The sequence below is a fragment of the Arachis ipaensis genome, chromosome B5 (assembly GCF_059453495.1).
Source record: "Arachis ipaensis isolate K30076 ecotype BB chromosome B5, ASM5945349v1, whole genome shotgun sequence".
Classification (NCBI taxonomy): Eukaryota; Viridiplantae; Streptophyta; class Magnoliopsida; order Fabales; family Fabaceae; genus Arachis; species Arachis ipaensis.
In genome coordinates, this window is record NC_142440.1 from 123,227,313 (window position 1) to 123,246,723 (window position 19,411).

At 39.4% G+C, this 19,411-nt stretch overlaps 2 non-coding genes across 2 annotated transcripts; both read right to left on the bottom strand.

Annotated features, from left to right (window-relative positions):
* Positions 1-3,013: 3,013 nt before the first annotated feature.
* Positions 3,014-3,117, bottom strand: LOC148565636 (small nucleolar RNA R71). The gene has a single exon (XR_015885520.1). It is a non-coding gene; the product is annotated as a small nucleolar RNA R71 (small nucleolar RNA).
* Positions 3,118-9,677: 6,560 nt separating this feature from the next.
* On the bottom strand, positions 9,678-9,781 carry LOC148565637 (small nucleolar RNA R71). Its single transcript, XR_015884732.1, has one exon. It is a non-coding gene; the product is annotated as a small nucleolar RNA R71 (small nucleolar RNA).
* Between the last annotated feature and the right edge of the window lie 9,630 nt (positions 9,782-19,411).

The window sequence follows — 19,411 nt, forward strand, 5'->3', positions numbered from 1 at the left end:
TTTAGAAATTTGAATTTTAAATTTATTAGGATTAGATATAAAAGGATCCCAACATTAGTTAACGGAGGATCCCACCTCAACATTATTCCATTCCAATTTACAATTTACAATCCTTATTTTCTCTGAACCATGAGCAACTAAACCTCCATAGTTAAGGTTAGGAGCTTTGTCTATTTGTATGGATTGATTTTATTACTTTTTCTATTTTAATTTATGTATGAATTTATACTTTAAGAATTGTTTTCGCTCTTTATCTTATGAATTTGGGTGGAACGGAAGTATGACCCTCTTTCTATTTGAGTTCTTGTAAAACTTGGAAAAGCTCTTTACTTGAACAACAGCTTGAAAACATATTCTCCTAAATTTCAATTATCTGGATTTAACGGGATACGTGACATATAATCCTTTTAATTTTGGGTAATTAGAGTTTTTGTGGCATATAAACTAGAATTTGATCATCACCCTCTAATTGGAATTAATTGACCAAGGAATTGGCTGTTGATGAATTTTAGAGGAGACTAGAAAGGTCTAAGGAATTAGGGTCTAGTCACATATAGTTTGCCATAAATTAAATCCTACATGATTAAAATAGTTAGTAAGAAAAATTAATCTGGAAAAATAGATAACTCTGAAACCTTAACTGCTTTCTCAATATTTTATTCCCAACTTATTTATCTGCTTATTTTTAATATTCTAAATTTACTGTTAATGCTTTTGAACTTCCAAACCCTATTTTCTGTTTGTCTAACTAAGCCTATTGATGAGCGGATAATTTATACACTATTTGGCATTGTTTATACATAGTTTTCAGTATAATTTAGTTAGTTTTTAGTATATTTTTATTAGCTTTTAATTAAAATTCACATTTCTGGACTTTACTATGAGTTTGTGTGTTTTTCTGGCTGAAAATGAGGGACTTGAGCAAAAATCAGATTCAGAGGTTGAAGAAGGACTGCAGATGCTGTTGGATTCTGACCTCCCTGCACTCAAAGTGGATTTTCTGGAGCTACAGAACTCCAAATGGTGTGCTCTTAATTGCGTTGGAAAGTAGACATCCAGGGCTTTTCAGAAATATATAATAGTCCATACTTTGTCCGAGTTTAGATGACGCAAACTGGCGTTCAACGCCAGTTCCATGCTGCATTCTGGAGTTAAACGCCAGAAACAGGTTGCAAAGTGGAGTTAAACGCCAGAAACAGGTTACAAACTGGCGTTCAACTCCAAGAGAAGCCTCTACACGTGTAAAACTCAATGCTCAGCCCAAGCATACACCAAGTGGGCCCCAGAAGTGGATTTCTGCATCATTTACTCATTTCTGTAAACCCTAGTAACTAGTTTAGTATAAATAGGACTTTTTACTATTGTATTTACATCTTCGGATCTATCTTTGGATTATCTTTTGATCCTTTGATCATGTTTAGGGGGCTGGCCATTCAGCCATGCCTGGACATTATCACTTATGTATTTTCAATGGTAGAGTTTCTACACACCATAGATTAAGGTGTGGAGCTCTGTTGTTCCTCACAGATTAATGCAAAGTACTACTGTTTTTCTATTCAATTCAAGCTTATTCCTATTCTAAGATATCCATTCGCACCCAAGAACATGATGAATGTGATGATTATGTGACGCTCATCATCATTCTCACTTATGAACGCGTGCCTGACAAACACTTCCATTCTACATGCAAACAAGCGAGAATGAGTATCTCTTAGATATCTAATACAGAGGACCGAGTCCGAGATATTAGAATCTTTGTGGTATAAGTTAGAACCCATGGATGGCCATTCCTGAGATCTGAAAAGTCTAAACCTTGTCTGTGGTATTCTGAGTAGGATCTGGGAAGGGATGGCTGTAACGAGCTTCAAACTCGCGAGTGCTGGGCGTAGTGACAGACGCAAAAGGATAGTAAATCCTATTCCAGTATGATCGAGAACCGACAGATGATTAGCCATGCAGTGACAGCGCATTGGACCATTTTCACAGAGAGGATGGGATGTAGCCATTGACAACGGTGATGCCCTACATAAAGCTTGCCATGGAAGGGAGTAGGAATGATTGGATGAAGACAGCAGGAAAGCAGAGGTTCAGGAGGAACGAAAGCATCTCTAAATGCTTATCTGAAATTCTCACCAATGAATTACATAAGTATCTCTATCCCAGTTTATATTTTATTTATGTTTTTATTATCAATTCACCATAACTATTTGAATCCGCCTAACTGAGATTTACAAGGTGACCATAGCTTGCTTCAGGCCGACAATCTCCGTGGGATCGACCCTTACTCACGTAAGGTTTATTACTTGGATGACCAAGTGCACTTGCTGGTTAGTTGTGCGAAGTTGTGATAAAGAGTTGAGATTACAATTGTGCATACCAAGTTGTTGGCGCCATTGATGATCACAATTTCGTGCACCAAGTTTTTGGCGCCGTTGCCGGGGATTGTTCGAGTTTGGACAACTGACGGTTCATCTTGTTGCTCAGATTAGGAACAAGGATAAGAACATTGTTGTTGAAGCTGATCCTGAACCTGAAAGGACTCTGAAGAGGAAGCTAAGGGAAGCTAAAGCACAACTCTCTGGAGAAAATCTGACAGAAATTTTCGAAAAAGAAGGAGACATGGCCGAAAATAACAACAATGCAAGGAAGATGCTTGGTGACTTTACTGCACCAAATTCCAATTTACATGGAAGAAGCATATCAATCCCTGCCATTGGAGCAAACAATTTTGAGCTGAAACCTCAATTAGTTCCTCTGAGGCAACAGAATTGCAAGTTTCATGGACTTCCATCAGAAGATCCTTTTTCAGTTCTTAACTGAATTCTTGCAGATCTGTGATACTGTTAAGACCAATGGGGTTGACTCCGAGGTCTACAGGCTTATGCTTTTCCCATTTGCTGTAAGAGATAGAGCTAGAATATGGTTGGACTCTCAACCTAAGGATAGCATAAACTCTTGGGATAAGCTGGTCACGGCTTTCTTAGCCAAGTTCTTTCCTCCTCAAAAGCTTAGTAAGCTCAGAGTGGATGTTCAAACCTTCAGACAAAAGGAAGGTGAATCCCTCTATGAAGCATGGGAGAGATACAAGGAACTGACCAAAAAGTGTCCTTCTGACATGCTTTCAGAATGGACCATCCTGTATATATTCTATGATGGTCTATCTGAATTATCAAAGATGTCATTGGACCATTCTACAAGTGGATCCATTCACCTAAAGAAAATGCCTGCAGAAGCTCAAGAACTCATTGATATGGTTGCAAATAACCAGTTCATGTACACTTCTGAAAGGAATCTTGTGAATAATGGGATGCCTCAGAGGAAGGGAGTTCTTGAAATTGATACTCTGAATGCCATATTGGCTCAGAATAAAATATTGACTCAGCAAGTCAATATGATCTCTTAGAGTCTGAATGGATTGAAGGAATCATCCAACAGTACTAAAGAGGCATCTTTTGAAGAAGAAGCTTATGATCCTGAGAACCCTGCAATAGCAGAGGTGAATTACATGGGTGAACCCTATGGAAACACCTATAATCCCTCATGGAGAAATCATCTAAATTTCTCATGGAAGGATCAACAAAAATCTCAACAAGGCTTTAACAATGGTGGAAGAAACAGGTTTAACAATAGCAAACCTTTTCCATCATCCACTCAGCAACAGACAGAGAATTCTGAGCAGAATCCATCTAGCTTAGCAAATATAGTCTCTGATCTATATAAGGCCACTTTAAGTTTCATGAATGAAACAAGGTCCTCCATTAGAAATTTGGAGGCACAAGTGGGCCAGCTGAGTAAACGAGTCACTGAAACCCCTCCTAGTACTCTCCCAAGCAATACAGAAGAGAACCCAAAAAGAGAGTGCAAGGCCATTGATTTAACCATCATGGCCGAACTTACAAGGGAGGGAGAGGATGTGAATCCCAGTGAGGAAGACCTCCTGGGACGTCCAGTGACCAATAAGGAGTTCCTCAATGAGGAACCAAAGGAATCTGAGGCTCACCTAGAGACTATAGAGATTCCATTAAACCTTCTTCTGCCCTTCATGAGCTCTGATGAGTATTCTTCTTCTGAAGAGAATGAAGATGTTACTGAAGAGCAAGTTGCTAAGTACCTTGGTGCAATCATGAAGCTGAATGCCAAATTATTTGGTAATGAGACTTGGGAAGATGAACCTCCCTTGCTCACCAATGAACTGGATGCATTGGATAGGCAGAAATTACCTCAAAAGAGACAGGATCCTGGTAAATTCCTAATTCCCTATAACATAGGCACCATGACCTTTGAGAAGGCTCTGTGTGACCTGGGGTCAGGAATCAACTTAATGCCACTCTCTGTAATAGAGAAACTTGGGATCTTTGAGGTGCAAGCTGCTAGAATCTCATTAGAGATGGCAGACAACTCAAGAAAACAAGCTTATGGACTAGTAGAGGACGTGTTAGTAAAGGTTGAAGGCCTTTACATCCCTGCTGATTTCATAATCCTAGACACTGGGAAGGATGAGGATGAATCCATCATCCTTGGAAGACCCTTCCTAGCCACAGCAAGAGCTGTGATTGATGTGGACAGAGGAGAATTGATCCTTCAAATGAATGAGGAAAACCTTGTGTTTAAAACTCAAGGATCTCCTTCTGTAACCATGGAAAGGAAGCATGAAAAGCTTCTCTCATTGCAGAGTCAACCAAAGCCGCTACAGTCAAACTCTAAGTTTGGTGTTGGGAGGCCACAACCAAACTCTAAGTTTGGTGTTGAACCCCCACATTCAAACTCTAAGTTTGGTGTTGGGAGGTTCCAACCTTGCTCTGATTATCTATGAGGCTCCATGAGAGCTCACTGTCAAGCTATTGACATTAAAGAAGCGCTTGTTGGGAGGCAACCCAATGTTATTTAAGCATATCTATTTTATTTTCTTTTTGTTATTTTGTGTTTTATTAGGTTGATGATCATGTGGAGTCACAAAAACTACTAATAAATAAAAAACAAAATGAAAAACAGCAGAAAAAAATAGCACACCCTGGAGGAGAGCAGTCTGGCGTTTAAACGCCAGAAACAAGCATCTGTCTGTCATTTAACACCAGAAACAAGCACCAAGCTGGCGTTTAACGCCAGAAACAAGCATCTACCTGGCGTTAAACGCCAGAAACAAGCTACATTTGGGTGTTTAACGCCAAAAACAGGCAGCAGTCTGGCGTTAAACGCCAGGATTGAACAGCAAGGGCATTTTACACGCCTAATTGGAGCAGGGATGTTAAGTCCTTGACCCCACAGGATCCCCACATCTTCTTCTCTCTTCTTCACACCTTTTCATGACTCTCTTCCCCAAATACCCTTCACCAATCACCTCAATCACTCCTCCAAAACCATCATACAACCCATCTACACCCACCCACTCAAATTCAAACCATCACTCCTTCCTTTTCACACATCATAACCACCTAAAACCCTCCTTGGCGAATACACATTCTCCCTCCATCTCCTCTATTTTCTTCTTCTTCCACTACTTTCTTTCTTCTTTTGCTCGGGGACGAGCAAACCTTCTAAGTTTGGTGTGGTAAAAGCGTTGCTTTTTGTTTTTTCATAACCATTTATGACACCTAAGGCCAGAGAAACCTCTAGAAAGAGGAAAGGAAAGACAAAAGCTTCCACCTCTGAGTCATGAGAGATGGAGAGATTCATCTCAAAATCTCATCACTAAGAAAAGGATGGAGCAAACAAGAGCTTGAGGAAATTCCTCACCATGAAATCCCTGAGAAGCCTCAGGGGATGCACTTTCCTCCACAAAACTATTGGGAGCAAATCAACACTTTCCTAGGAGAATTAAACTCCAACATGGGACAACTAAGGATGGAGCACCAAGAGCATTCCATCATCCTCCATGAAATTAGAGAAGATCAAAGAGCTATAAAGGAGGAGCAACAAAGGCAAGGAAGAGACATAGAGGAGCTCAAAAGCACCATTGGTTCTTCAAGAAGAGGAAGACGCCACCCTCACTAAGGTGGACTCATTCCTTAATCTCCTTGTCTATTTATTTTCTGTTTTTCAATTTTTGAGCCTTATATGTTATTTATGTTTGTGCCTTTACTACATGATCATTAGTTTCTAAGTTTCTATGCCTTAAAGTTATGAATATGAATCCATCACCTCTCTTGAATGAAAAATGTTTTAATTACAAAAGAATAAGAAGTACATGGTTTCGAATTCATCCTTGAAACTAGTTTAATTATTTTGATGTGGTGACAATACTTTTTGTTTTCTGAATGAATGCTTGAACAGTGCATATGTCTTTTGAAGTTGATGTTTATGAATGTTAAATATGTTGGCTCTTGAAAGAATGATGAAAAGGAGAAATGTTATTTGATAATCTGAAAAATCATAAAAATGATTCTTGAAGCAAGAAAAAGCAGTGAATACAAAAGCTTACGAAAAAAAAAAAAGAAAAAAATAGCTAAAAAAAAAAGAAAAAGAAAAAGCAAGCAGAAAAAGCCAAAAGCTCTTTAAACCAAAAGGCAAGAGCAAGAAGCCAATAGCCCTTAAAACCAAAAGGCAAGGGTAATAAAAAGGATCCAAGGCTTTGAGCATCAGTGGATAGGAGGGCCTAAAGGAATAAAATCCTGGCCTAAGCGGCTAAACCAAGCTGTCCCTAACCATGTGCTTGTGGCGTGAAGGTGTCAAGTGAAAACTTGAGACTAAGCGGTTAAAGTCAAGGTCCAAAGCAAAAACAGAGTGTGCTTAAGAACCCTGGACACCTCTAATTGGGGACTTTAGCAAAGCTGAGTCATAATCTGAAAAGGTTCACCCAGTTATGTGTTTGTGGCATTTATGTATCCGGTGGTAATACTGGTAAACAAAGTGCTTAGGGGCCACGGCCAAGACTCATAAAGTAGCTGTGTTCAAGAATCAACATACTGAACTAGGAGAATCAATAACACTATCTGAATTCTAAGTTCCTATAGATGCCAATCATTCTGAACTTCAATGGATAAAGTGAGATGCCAAAACTATTCAAGAGGCAAAAAGCTACAAGTTCCGCTCATCTGATTGGAGCTAAGGTTCTTTGATATTTTGGAATTTATAGTATATTCTCTTCTTTTTATCCTATTTGATTTTCAGTTGCTTGGGGACAAGCAACAATTTCAGTATAATTGGCTGTTGTTGAATTTTAGAGGAGACTAGAAAGGTCTAAGGAATTAGGGTCTAGTCACATATAGTTTGCCATAAATTAAATCCTACATGATTAAAATAGTTAGTAAGAAAAATTAATCTGGAAAAATAGATAACTCTGAAACCTTAACTGCTTTCTCAATATTTTATTCCCAACTTATTTATCTGCTTATTTTTAATATTCTAAATTTACTGTTAATGCTTTTGAACTTCCAAACCCTATTTTCTATTTGTCTAACTAAGCCTATTGATGAGCGGATAATTTATACGCTTTTTGGCATTGTTTTTACATAGTTTTCAGTATAATTTAGTTAATTTTAGTATATTTTTATTAGTTTTTAATTAAAATTCACATTTCTGGACTTTACTATGAGTTTGTGTATTTTTCTGTGATTTCAGGTATTTTCTGGCTGAAATTGAGGGACTTGAGCGAAAAACAAATTCAGAGGTTGAAGAAGGACTGCAGATGCTGTTGGATTCTGACCTCCCTGCACTCAAAGTGGATTTTCTGGAGCTACAGAACTTCAAATGGAGCGCTCTCAATTGCGTTGGAAAGTAGACATCCAGGGTTTTCCAGCAATATATAATATTTCATACTTTGTCCGAGTTTAGATGACGCAAACTGGCATTCAACGCTAGTTCCATGCTGCATTCTGGAGTTAAACGCCAGAAACAGGTTGCAAAGTGGAGTTAAACACCAGAAACAGGTTACAAACTGGTGTTCAACTCCAAAAGAAGCCTCTACATGTGTAAAGCTCAATGCTCAGCCCAAGCACACACCAAGCGGACCCCAGAAGTGGATTTCTGCATCATTTACTCATTTCTGTAAACCCTAGTAACTAGTTTAGTATAAATAGGACTTTTTACTATTGTATTTACATCTTCAGATCTATCTTTGGATTATCTTTTGATCCTTTGATCATGTTTAGGGGGCTGGCCATTCGGTCATGCCTGGACCTTATCACTTATGTATTTTCAACGGTAGAGTTTCTACACACCATAGATTAAGGTGTGGAGCTCTGATGTTCCTCACAGATTAATGCAAAGTACTACTATTTTTCTATTCAATTCAAGCTTATTCCTATTCTAAGATATCCATTCGCATCCAAGAACATGATGAATGTGATGATTATGTGACGCTCATCATCATTCTCACTTATGAACGCGTGCCTGACAAACACTTCCGTTCTATATGCAAACAAGCGAGAATGAGTATCTCTTAGATATCTAATACAGAGGACCGAGTCTGAGATATTAGAATCTTCGTGGTATAAGTTAGAACCCATGGATGGCCATTCCTGAGATCAGGAAAGTCTAAACCTTGTCTGTGGTATTCCGTGTAGGATCTGGGAAGGGATGGCTGTGATGAGCTTCAAACTCGCGAGTGCTGGGCGTAGTGACAGACGCAAAAGGATAGTAAATCCTATTCCAGTATGATCGAGAACCGACAGATGATTAGCCATGCAGTGACAGCGCGTTGGACCATTTTCACAGAGAGGATGGGATGTAGCCATTGACAACGGTGATGCCCTACATAAAGCTTGCCATGGAAGGGAGTAGGAATGATTGGATGAAGACAGCAGGAAAGCAGAGGTTCAGGAGGAACGAAAGCATCTCTATACGCTTATCTAAAATTCTCACCAATGAATTACATAAGTATCTCTATCCCAGTTTATATTTTATTTATGTTTTTATTATCAATTCACCATAACCATTTGAATCCGCCTGACTGAGATTTACAAGGTGACCATAGCTTGCTTCAGGCCGACAATCTCCGTGGGATCGACCCTTACTCACGTAAGGTTTATTACTTGGATAACCCAGCGTACTTGCTGGTTAGTTGTGCGAAGTTGTGATAAAGATTTGAGATTACAATTGTGCGTACCAAGTTGTTGGCGCCATTGATGATCATAATTTCGTGCACAAGTTTTTGGTGCCATTGGCGGGGATTGTTCGAGTTTGGACAACTGACGATTCATCTTGTTGCTCAGATTAGGAACAAGGATAAGAACATTGTTGTTGAAGCTGATCCTGAACCTGAAAGGACTCTGAAGAGGAAGCTAAGGGAAGCTAAGGCACAACTCTCTGGAGAAAATCTGACAGAAATTTTCGAAAAAGAAGGAGACATGGCCAAAAATAACAACAATGCAAGGAAGATGCTTGGTGACTTTACTGCACCAAATTCCAATTTACATGGAAGAAGCATCTCAATCCCTGCCATTGGAGCAAACAATTTTGAGCTGAAACCTCAATTAGTTTCTCTGATGCAACAGAATTGCAAGTTTCATGGACTTCCATCAGAAGATCTTTTTCAGTTCTTAACTAAATTCTTGCAGATTTGTGATACTGTTAAGACCAATGGGGTTGACCCCGAGGTCTACAGGCTTATGCTTTTCCTATTTGTTGTAAGAGACAGAGCTAGAATATGGTTGGATTCACCACCTAAGGATAGCCTGAACTCTTGGGATAAGCTGGTCACGGCTTTCTTAGCCAAGTTCTTTCCTCCTCAAAAGCTTAGTAAGCTCAGAGTGGATGTTCAAACCTTCAGACAAAAGGAAGGTGAATCCCTTTATGAAGCTTGGGAGAGATACAAAGAACTCACCAAAAAGTGTCCTTCTGACATGCTTTCAGAACGGACCATCCTGGATATATTCTATGATGGTCTGTCTAAATTATCAAAGATGTCATTGGACCATTCTGCAGGTGGATCCATTCACCTAAAGAAAATGCCTGCAGAAGCTCAAGAACTCATTGACATGGTTGCAAATAACCAGTTCATGTACACTTCTGAAAGGAATCCTGTGAATAATGGGACACCTCAGAGGAAGGGGTTCTTGAAATTGATACTCTGAATGCCATATTGGCTCAGAATAAAATATTGACTCAGCAAGTCAATATGATCTCTCAGAGTCTGAATGGATTGAAGGAATCATCCAATAGTACTAAAGAGGCATCTTCTGAAGAAGAAGCTTATGATCCTGAGAACCCTGCAAAAGCAGAGGTGAATTACATGGGTAAACCCTATGGAAACACCTATAATCCCTCATGGAGAAATCATCCAAATTTCTCATGGAAGGATCAACAAAAGCCTCAACAAGGCTTTAACAATGGTGGAAGAAACAGGTTTAGCAATAGTAAACCTTTTCCATCATCCACTCAGCAACAGACAGAGAATTCTGAGCAGAATCCATCTAGCTTAGCAAATATAGTCTCTGATCTATCTAAGGCCACTTTAAGTTTCATGAATGAAACAAGGTCCTCCATTAGAAATTTGGAGGCACAAGTGGGCCAACTGAGTAAAAGAGTCACTGAAACCCCTCCTAGTACTCTCCCAAGCAATACAGAAGAGAACCCAAAAAGAGAGTGCAAGGCCATTGATTTAACCATCATGGCCGAACCTACAAGGGAGGGAGAGGATGTGAATCCCAGTGAGGAAGACCTCCTGGGACGTCCAGTGACCAATAAGGAGTTCCTCAACGAGGAACCAAAGGAATCTGAGGCTCACCTAGAGACCATAGAGATTCCATTAAACCTTCTTCTGTCCTTCATGAGCTCTGATGAGTATTCTTCTTCTGAAGAGAATGAAGATGTTACTGAAGAGCAAGTTGCTAAGTACCTTGGTGCAATCATGAAGCTGAATGCCAAATTATTTGGTAATGAGACTTGGGAAGATGAACCTCCTTTGCTCACCAATGAACTGGATGCATTGGATAGGCAAAAATTACCTCAAAAGAGACAGGATCCTGGTAAATTCCTAATTCCCTGTAACATAGGCACCATGACCTTTGAGAAGGCTCTGTGTCACCTGGGGTCAGGAATCAACTTAATGCCACTCTCTGTAATGAAGAAACTTGGGATCTTTGAGGTGCAAGCTGCTAGAATCTCATTAGAGATGGCAGACAACTCAAGAAAACAAGCTTATGGACTAGTAGAGGACGTGTTAGTAAAGGTTGAAGGCCTTTACATCCCTGCTGATTTCATAATCCTAGACACTGGGAAGGATGAGGATAAATCCATCATCCTTGGAAGACCCTTCCTAGCCACAGCAAGAGTTGTGATTGATGTGGACAGAGGAAAATTGATCCTTCAACTGAATGAGGACAACCTTATGTTTAAAACTCAAGGATCTCCTTCTGTAACCATGGAGAGGAAGCATGAAAAGCTTCTCTTACTGCAGAGTCAACCAAAGCCCCCACAGTCAAACTCTAAGTTTGGTGTTGGGAGGCCACAACCAAACTCTAAGTTTGGTGTTGAACCCCCACATTTAAACTCTAAGTTTGGTGTTGGGAGGTTCCAACCTTGCTCTAATTATCTGTGAGGTTCCATGAGAGCTCACTGTCAAGCTATTGACATTAAAGAAGCGCTTGTTGGGAGGCAACCCAATGTTATTTAAGCATATCTATTAAATTTTCTTTTTGTTATTTCGTGTTTTATTAGGTTGTTGATCATGTGGAGTCACAAAAACTACTGAAAAATCAAAAACAAAATGAAAAATAGCAGAAAAAAATAGCACACCCTGGAGGAGAGTAGTCTGGCATTTAAACGCCAGAAACAAGCATCTGTCTGGCGTTTAACGCCAGAAACAAGCACCAAGCTGGCGTTTAACCCCAAAAACAAGCATCTACCTGGCGTTAAACGCCAGAAACAAGCTACATTTGGGCGTTTAACGCCAAAAACAGGCAGCAGTCTGGCATTAAACGCCAGGATTGCACAGCAAGGGCGTTTTACACGCCTAATTAGAGTAGGGATGTTAAGTCCTTGACCCCACAGGATCCCCACATCTTCTTCTCTCCTTTTCACACCTTTTCATGACTCTCTTCCCCAAATATCCTTCACCAATCACCTCAATCACTCCTCCAAAACCATCATACAACCCACCTACACCCACCCACTCAAATTCAAACCATCACTCCTTCCTTTTCACACATCATAACCACCTAAAACCCTCCTTGGCGAATACATCTTCTCCCTCCATCTCCTCCATTTTCTTCTTCTTCCACTACTTTCTTTCTTCTTTTGCTCGGGGACGAGCAAACCTTCTAAGTTTGGTGTGGTAAAAGCGTTGCTTTTTGTTTTTCCATAACCATTTATGACACCTAAGGCCAGAGAAACCTCTAGAAAGAGGAAAGGAAAGACAAAAGCTTCCACCTCTGAGTCATGGGAGATGGAAAGATTCATCTCAAAATCTCATCACTAAGAAAAGGATGGAGCAAACAAGAGCATGAGGAAATTTCTCACCATGAAATCCCTGAGATGCCTCAAGGGATGCACTTTCCTCCACAAAACTATTGGGAGCAAATCAACACTTCCCTTGGAGAATTAAACTCCAACATGGGACAACTAAGGTGGAGCACCAAGAGCATTCCATCATCCTCCATGAAATTAGAAAAGATCAAAGAGCTATAAGGGAGGAGCAACAAAGGCAAGGAAGAGACATAGAGGAGCTCAAAAGCACCATTGGTTCTTCAAGAAGAGGAAGACGCCACCCTCACTAAGGTGGACTCATTCCTTAATCTCCTTGTCTATTTATTTTCTGTTTTTCGGTTTTTGAGCCTTATATGTTATTTATATTTGTGCCTTTACTACATGATCATTAGTGTCTAAGTGTCTATGCCTTAAAGTTATGAATATGAATCCATCACCTCTCTTGAATGAAAAATATTTTAATTACAAAAGAACAAGAAGTACATGGTTTCGAATTCATCCTTGAAACTAGTTTAATTATTTTGATGTGGTGACAATACTTTTTGTTTTCTGAATGAATGCTTGAACAGTGCATATGTCTTTTGAAGTTGATGTTTATGAATGTTAAATATGTTGGCTCTTGAAAGAATGATGAAAAGGAGAAATGTTATTTGATAATCTGAAAAATCATAAAAATGATTCTTGAAGCAAGAAAAAGCAGTGAATACAAAAGCTTGCGAAAAAAAAGAAAAAAATAGGGAAAAAAAGAAAAAGAAAAAGTAATCAGAAAAAGCCAAAAGCTCTTTAAACCAAAAGGCAAGAGCAAAAAGCCAATAGCCCTTAAAACTAAAAGGCAAGGGTAATAAAAAGGATCCAAAGCTTTGAGCATCAGTGGATAGGAGGGCCTAACGGAATAAAATCCTGGCCTAAGCGGCTAAACCAAGCTGTCCCTAACCATGTGCTTGTGGCGTGAAGGTGTCAAGTGAAAACATGAGACTGAGCGGTTAAAGTCAAGGTCCAAAGCAAAAACAGAGTGTGCTTAAGAACCCTGGACACCTCTAATTGGGGACTTTAGCAAAGCTGAGTCACAATCTGAAAAGGTTCACCCAGTTATGTGTCTGTGGCATTTATGTATTCGGTGGTAATACTGGAAAACAAAGTGCTTAGGGTCACGGCCAAGACTCATAAAGTAGCTGTGTTCAAGAATCAACATACTGAACTAGGAGAATCAATAACACTATCTGAATTCTAAGTTCCTATAGATGCCAATCATTCTGAACTTCAATGGTTAAAGTGAGATGCCAAAACTATTCAAGAGGCAAAAAGCTACAAGTCCCGCTCATCTGATTGGAGCTAAGTTTCATTGATATTTTGGAATTTATAGTATATTCTCTTCTTTTTATCCTATTTGATTTTCAGTTGCTTGGGGACAAGCAACAATTTAAGTTTGGTGTTGTGATGAGCGGATAATTTATACGCTTTTTGGCATTATTTTTACATAGTTTTCAGTATAATTTAGTTAGTCTTTAGTATATTTTTATTAGTTTTTAATTAAAATTCACATTTCTGGACTTTACTATGAGTTTGTGTGTTTTTCTGTGATTTCAGGTATTTTCTGGCAGAAATTGAGGGACTTGAGCGAAAATCAGATTCAGAGGTTGAAGAAGGACTGCAGATGCTGTTGGATTCTGACCTCCCTGCACTCAAAGTGGATTTTCTGGAGCTAAAGAACTCCAAATGGCTCACTCTCAATTGCGTTGGAAAGTAGACATCCAGGGCTTTCCAGAAATATATAATAGTCTATACTTTGCCTGAGTTTAGATGACACAAACTGGCGTTCAACGCCAGTTCCATGCTGCATTCTGGAGTTAAACGCCAGAAACAGGTTGCAAAGTGGAGTTAAATACCAGAAACAGGTTACAAAATGGCGTTCAACTCCAAGAGAAGCCTCTACACGTGTAAAGCTCAATGCTCAGCCCAAGCACACACCAAGTGGGCCCCAGAAGTGGATTTCTGCATCATTTACTCATTTCTGTAAATCCTAGTAACTAGTTTAGTATAAATAGGACTTTTTACTATTATATTTACATCTTTGGATCTATCTTTGGATTATCTTTTGATCCTTTGATCATGTTTAGGGGACTGGTCATTCGGCCATGCCTGGACCTTATCACTTATGTATTTTCAACGGTAGAGTTTCTACACACCATAGATTAAGGTGTGGAGCTCTGCTGTTCCTCACAGATTAATGCAAAGTACTACTGTTTTTCTATTCAATTCAAGCTTATTCCTATTCTAAGATATCCATTCGCACCCAAGAACATCATGAATGTGATGATTATGTGACGCTCATCATCATTCTCACTTATGAACGCGTGCCTGACAAACACTTCCGTTCTACATGCAAACAAGCGAGAATGAGTATCTCTTAGATATCTAATATAGAGGACTGGTGCACGAATTTGTATGTTAATGTTACTAAAAGAGTTGCTATCCAAATTCGCACAACTAACCAGCAAGTGCACTGGGTCGTCCAAGTAATACCTTACGTGAGTAAGGGTCAAATCCCACGGAGATTGTTGGTTTGAAGCAATCTATGGTTATCTTGTAAATCTTAGTCAGGAAGTCAATTATGTTTATCAGTTGAATTGCGAATAAACAAGAAAGCATGAATTAAAGGTTACTTGTTATGCAGTAATGGAGAATATGTTAGAGTTTTGGAGATGCTTTGTCTTCTGAATCTCTGCTTTCCTCTGTCTTCTGATTCACGCACACACGTCCTCCTATGGCAAGCTGTGTGTTGGTGGATCACCGTTGTCAATGGCTACCATCCATCCTTCCAGTGAAAATGGTCCAGGTGCGCTGTCACCGCACGGCTAATCATCTGCAGGTTCTCAGTCATACCGAAATAGGATTTACTATCCTTTTGCGTCTGTCACTACGCCCAGCACTCGCGAGTTTGAAGTTCATCACAGTCATTCAATCCCAGAATCCTACTCGGAATACCACAGACAAGGTTTAGACTTTCCGGATTCTCATGAATGCCGCCATCAATCTAGCTTATTCCACGGAGATTCCGATTAAGAAATCTAAGAGACATTCATTCAATCTGATGTAGAATGGAGGTGATTGTCAGACACACGTTCATGGTTTGAGGAAGGTGATGAGTGTCACTGATCATCACCTTCTCCACAGTTAGGCGCGAATGGATATCTTAGATAGGAGCACGCATGTTTGAAAGGAAAACAGAAATACTTGCATTAATTCATCGAGACACAGCAGAGCTCCTCACCCCCAACAATAGAGTTTAGAGACTCATGCCGTCAAAGAGTACAAAGTTCAGATCTAAAAATGTCATGAGATACAAAATAAGTCTCTAAAAGTTGTTTAAATACTAAACTGTAGCCTAGGTTTACAAAAAATGAGTAAACTATGATAGATGGTGTAGAGATCCACTTCTGGGGCCCACTTGGTGTGTGCTAGGGCTGAGACTTAAACAATTCACGTGCATAAGGCTGTTTTGGGCGTTCAACGCCAATTTTGGATCCATTTCTGGCGTTGAACTCCAACTTGTAATCCTCTTCTGGCGCTTGACGCCAGAATTGGGCAGAGAACTGGCGTTGAACGCCAGTTTACGTCATCTATCGTTGAGCAAAGTATGGATTATTATATATTTCTGGAAAGCCCTGGATGTCTACTTTCCAACGCAATTGGAAGCGTGCCATTTCGAGTTCTGTAGCTCCAGAAAATCCATTTTGAGTGCGGAGAGGTCAGAATCCAACAGCATCAGCAGTCCTTTTTCAGCCTGAATCAGATTTTTGCTCAGCTCCCTTAATTTCAGCCAGAAAAATACCTGAAATTACAGAAAAACACAAAACTCATAGTAAAGTCCAGAAATATGAATTTTTCCTAAAAACTAATGGAAATAAACTAAAAACTCACTAAAACATACTAAAAACTATATGAAATTAACCCCAAAAAGTGTATAAAATATCCGCTCATCACAACACCAAACTTAAACTGTTGCTTGTCCTCAAGTAACTAGACAAATAAAATAGAAGACTAATAGGTTGAGAAGCAATAATATCTCAGAGTTTTTTGAGTGAAGCTCAGATTCTAATTAGATGAGCGGGACTAGTAGCTTTTTGCTTCTGAACAGTTTTGGCATCTCACTTTATCCATTGAAGCTCAAAGTGATTAGCATCTATAGGAACTTAGAATTCAGATAGTGTTATTGATTCTCCTATTTCAGTGTGATGATTCTTGAACACAGCTATTTTATGAGTCTTGGCCGTGGCCCTAAGCACTTTGTTTTCCAGTATTACCACCGGATACATAAATGCCACAGACACATAATTGGGTGAACCTTTTTAGATTGTGACTCAGCTTTGCTAAAGTCCCCAATTAGAAGTGTCCAGGGTTCTTAAGCACACTCTTCTTTTTGCTTTGGACCTTGACTTTAACCGCTCAGTCTCAAGTTTTCACTTGACACCTTCACGCCACAAGCACATGGTTAGGGACAGCTTGGTTTAGCCGCTTAGGCCAGGATTTTATTCCCTTAGGCCCTCCTATCCACTGATGCTCAAAGCCTTGGGATCCTTTTTATTACCCTTGCCTTTTGGTTTTAAGGGCTATTGGCTTTTTCTGCTTGCTTTCTCTTTTTCTTTCTCTATTTTTTTTTTCTGCAAGCTTTGTTCTTTGCTGCTTTTTCTTGCTTCAAGAATCATTTTTATGATTTTTCAGATTATCAATAACATGTCTCATGTTCATCATTCTTTCAAGAGCCAACATATTTAACAGTCTTAAGCAACAAATTCAAAAGACATATGCACTGTTCAAGCATTCATTCAGAAGACAGAAAGCATTGCCACCACATGTAACTAATTAGAATTTCTCTTATTAAAAACTCAAAATTTTATTGCCTCTTATTCAAAAGATCTACTATTTTATTCATGTTTGCTGATGATGAGAAAAATAAACTATGGCTTAATTGGGGATAAAATCAAAATAGATACTAATTACTACTATATGACTCCTAAGGTGAACTTCTATAATGACACTATCACAGAGTTAAAGCAGAAATTAGAATTTAACAACCTTTGTTCTGGGAAGTGGGTGTTCCTCTGATCTGTGGGGTGCTTGGTCCTTTAAGAGATAACTTCTGGTGCTTCAATTCCCTTAAGTCACGCCCTTGCTCCTCTTGTTCTTTAAACAAATAGGTAAGAATTTGACTGTGTTCCTTTTGTTCTTTTATTATTTGTTCCATAGCTTCCCGTATCTTGGTAACAGACGTCTCAAGATACTCCCAGTATTCAGATTGAGGGATTTCTGGGAGAAATTCCTGTGTTTTCTTCTTGATGGGATCATCCTGTGCTTGTTGTTTTTCCATTGATGCTTTGGTGATTGGTTTCTCAACTGAGATATACTCAGTTATTCCCATCCTTACTCCAGCGTCCAGAGCAGAGAAATCACACTTGGATACGCCAACCTGGCCTCTTTAGAATTTTTGTTAGCAATTTTGTAGAGTTCAGCTGAGATCAGCTGATGAACTTCCACTTCTTTTCCCATCATGATGCAATGGATCATCACTACTCTTTTAACAGTGACTTCAGAACGGTTGCTAGTGGGCAACAGAGAATGCCCAATGAAGTCCAGCCATCCTCTGGCGACTGGTTTGAGATCTTCTCTCTTGAGTTGATTTGGGACACCCTTTGTGTTGGTGGTCCACCTGGCTCCAGGGATACATATGTCCTCTAGAATCTTATCCAGGCCCTTGTCTGTTCTCATCATTCTCCTATTGAAGGAGTCTGGATCATCTTTCAGCTGAGGTAGCTTTAAGATCTCCCTGATCCTGTCAGGGTGGGTATGAACAATCTTTCCTCTGACCACGGTCCGATAGTCATAGAAAGCAGTCCCAGATAGTTTCTGCTTGTCAGTTTGCCACATATTAGCATAGAACTCCTGGACCATGTTCCTCCCCACTTTCGTTTCAGGATTAGCTAGGACTTCCCAGTTCCTGATTCGAATTTGCTCCTGGATCTCCAGATATTCATCTTCTTTCAGATCGAATCTAACTTCCGGGATCACTGATCTCAGACCCATTATTTTGTAATAATGGTCTGAATGTTCTTTAGATAAGAACTTCCCTTGATTCCAAAGTGGTTTTGGAATGCTCTCTTTCTTGCCTCTTGGAGTGGGTTGTTTTCCTTTAGGAGCCATGATCTTAGTGATCTCGGATAAACACACCAAACTTAGAGGTTTGCTTGTCCTCAAGAAAAAGAAAAGAAAGGAGAGGGATGAAAGGAGAGCTAGGTGCACTTGTTGATGGAAGGGGAGGGAGGCCGAACCCATATTTAAAGGGATGGGGGGTGGGTTTTCGAAAATTTGGAAAAGATAGGATAAAAAGATTTTAAACAAAAGATAAGATAGAGGATATAGTTTAAAATTGAAAAGATATGATCGATTTTTGAAAAAGATAAATCTAGATTTTGAAAAAGATAATATGGAGATTTGAAAAAGATATTGATTAGTTGAAAAGATTTTAGAGTGAAAAAGATAGATTTGTTTTTAGAAAAGATTTGAAAAGAGTTGGATTGAATTTGAAAAGAGGATTGGTGCTTATGGATTAAGATATATTTGATATTTTTAAAGTAGGATTTTTAGAAATCAGGGTTCTTAACATGTTTATGTAAAAAAATCATGCATTGAAACATAAAATTTAAAATTAGAATGAAAAGTATGTAGAAAAACGAATTTGGCTCCTCCCTACCATCCTGGCGTTTGAACGTCCAAACACTACCTTTTTTGGGCGTTTAACACCCAAATGCTGCCTCTCCTGGGCGTTCAACGCCCAGTTGCTGCCCCTTTCTGGCGTTGAACGCCCAGAATCCCTTTGTCACTGGGTGTTTTTCTGAACGCCCAGTGGGTGCCCATTTCTGGCGTTGAACGCCCAAGTTGCTACCATTACTGGCGTTTTCTTGCCAGTGAGCTCTTTTTCTCTGTTTTGTGTGCCGAATCCTTCTGTAACTCTATGGACTTATACAAATGATTCTTCACCTTAGTGTCAGTG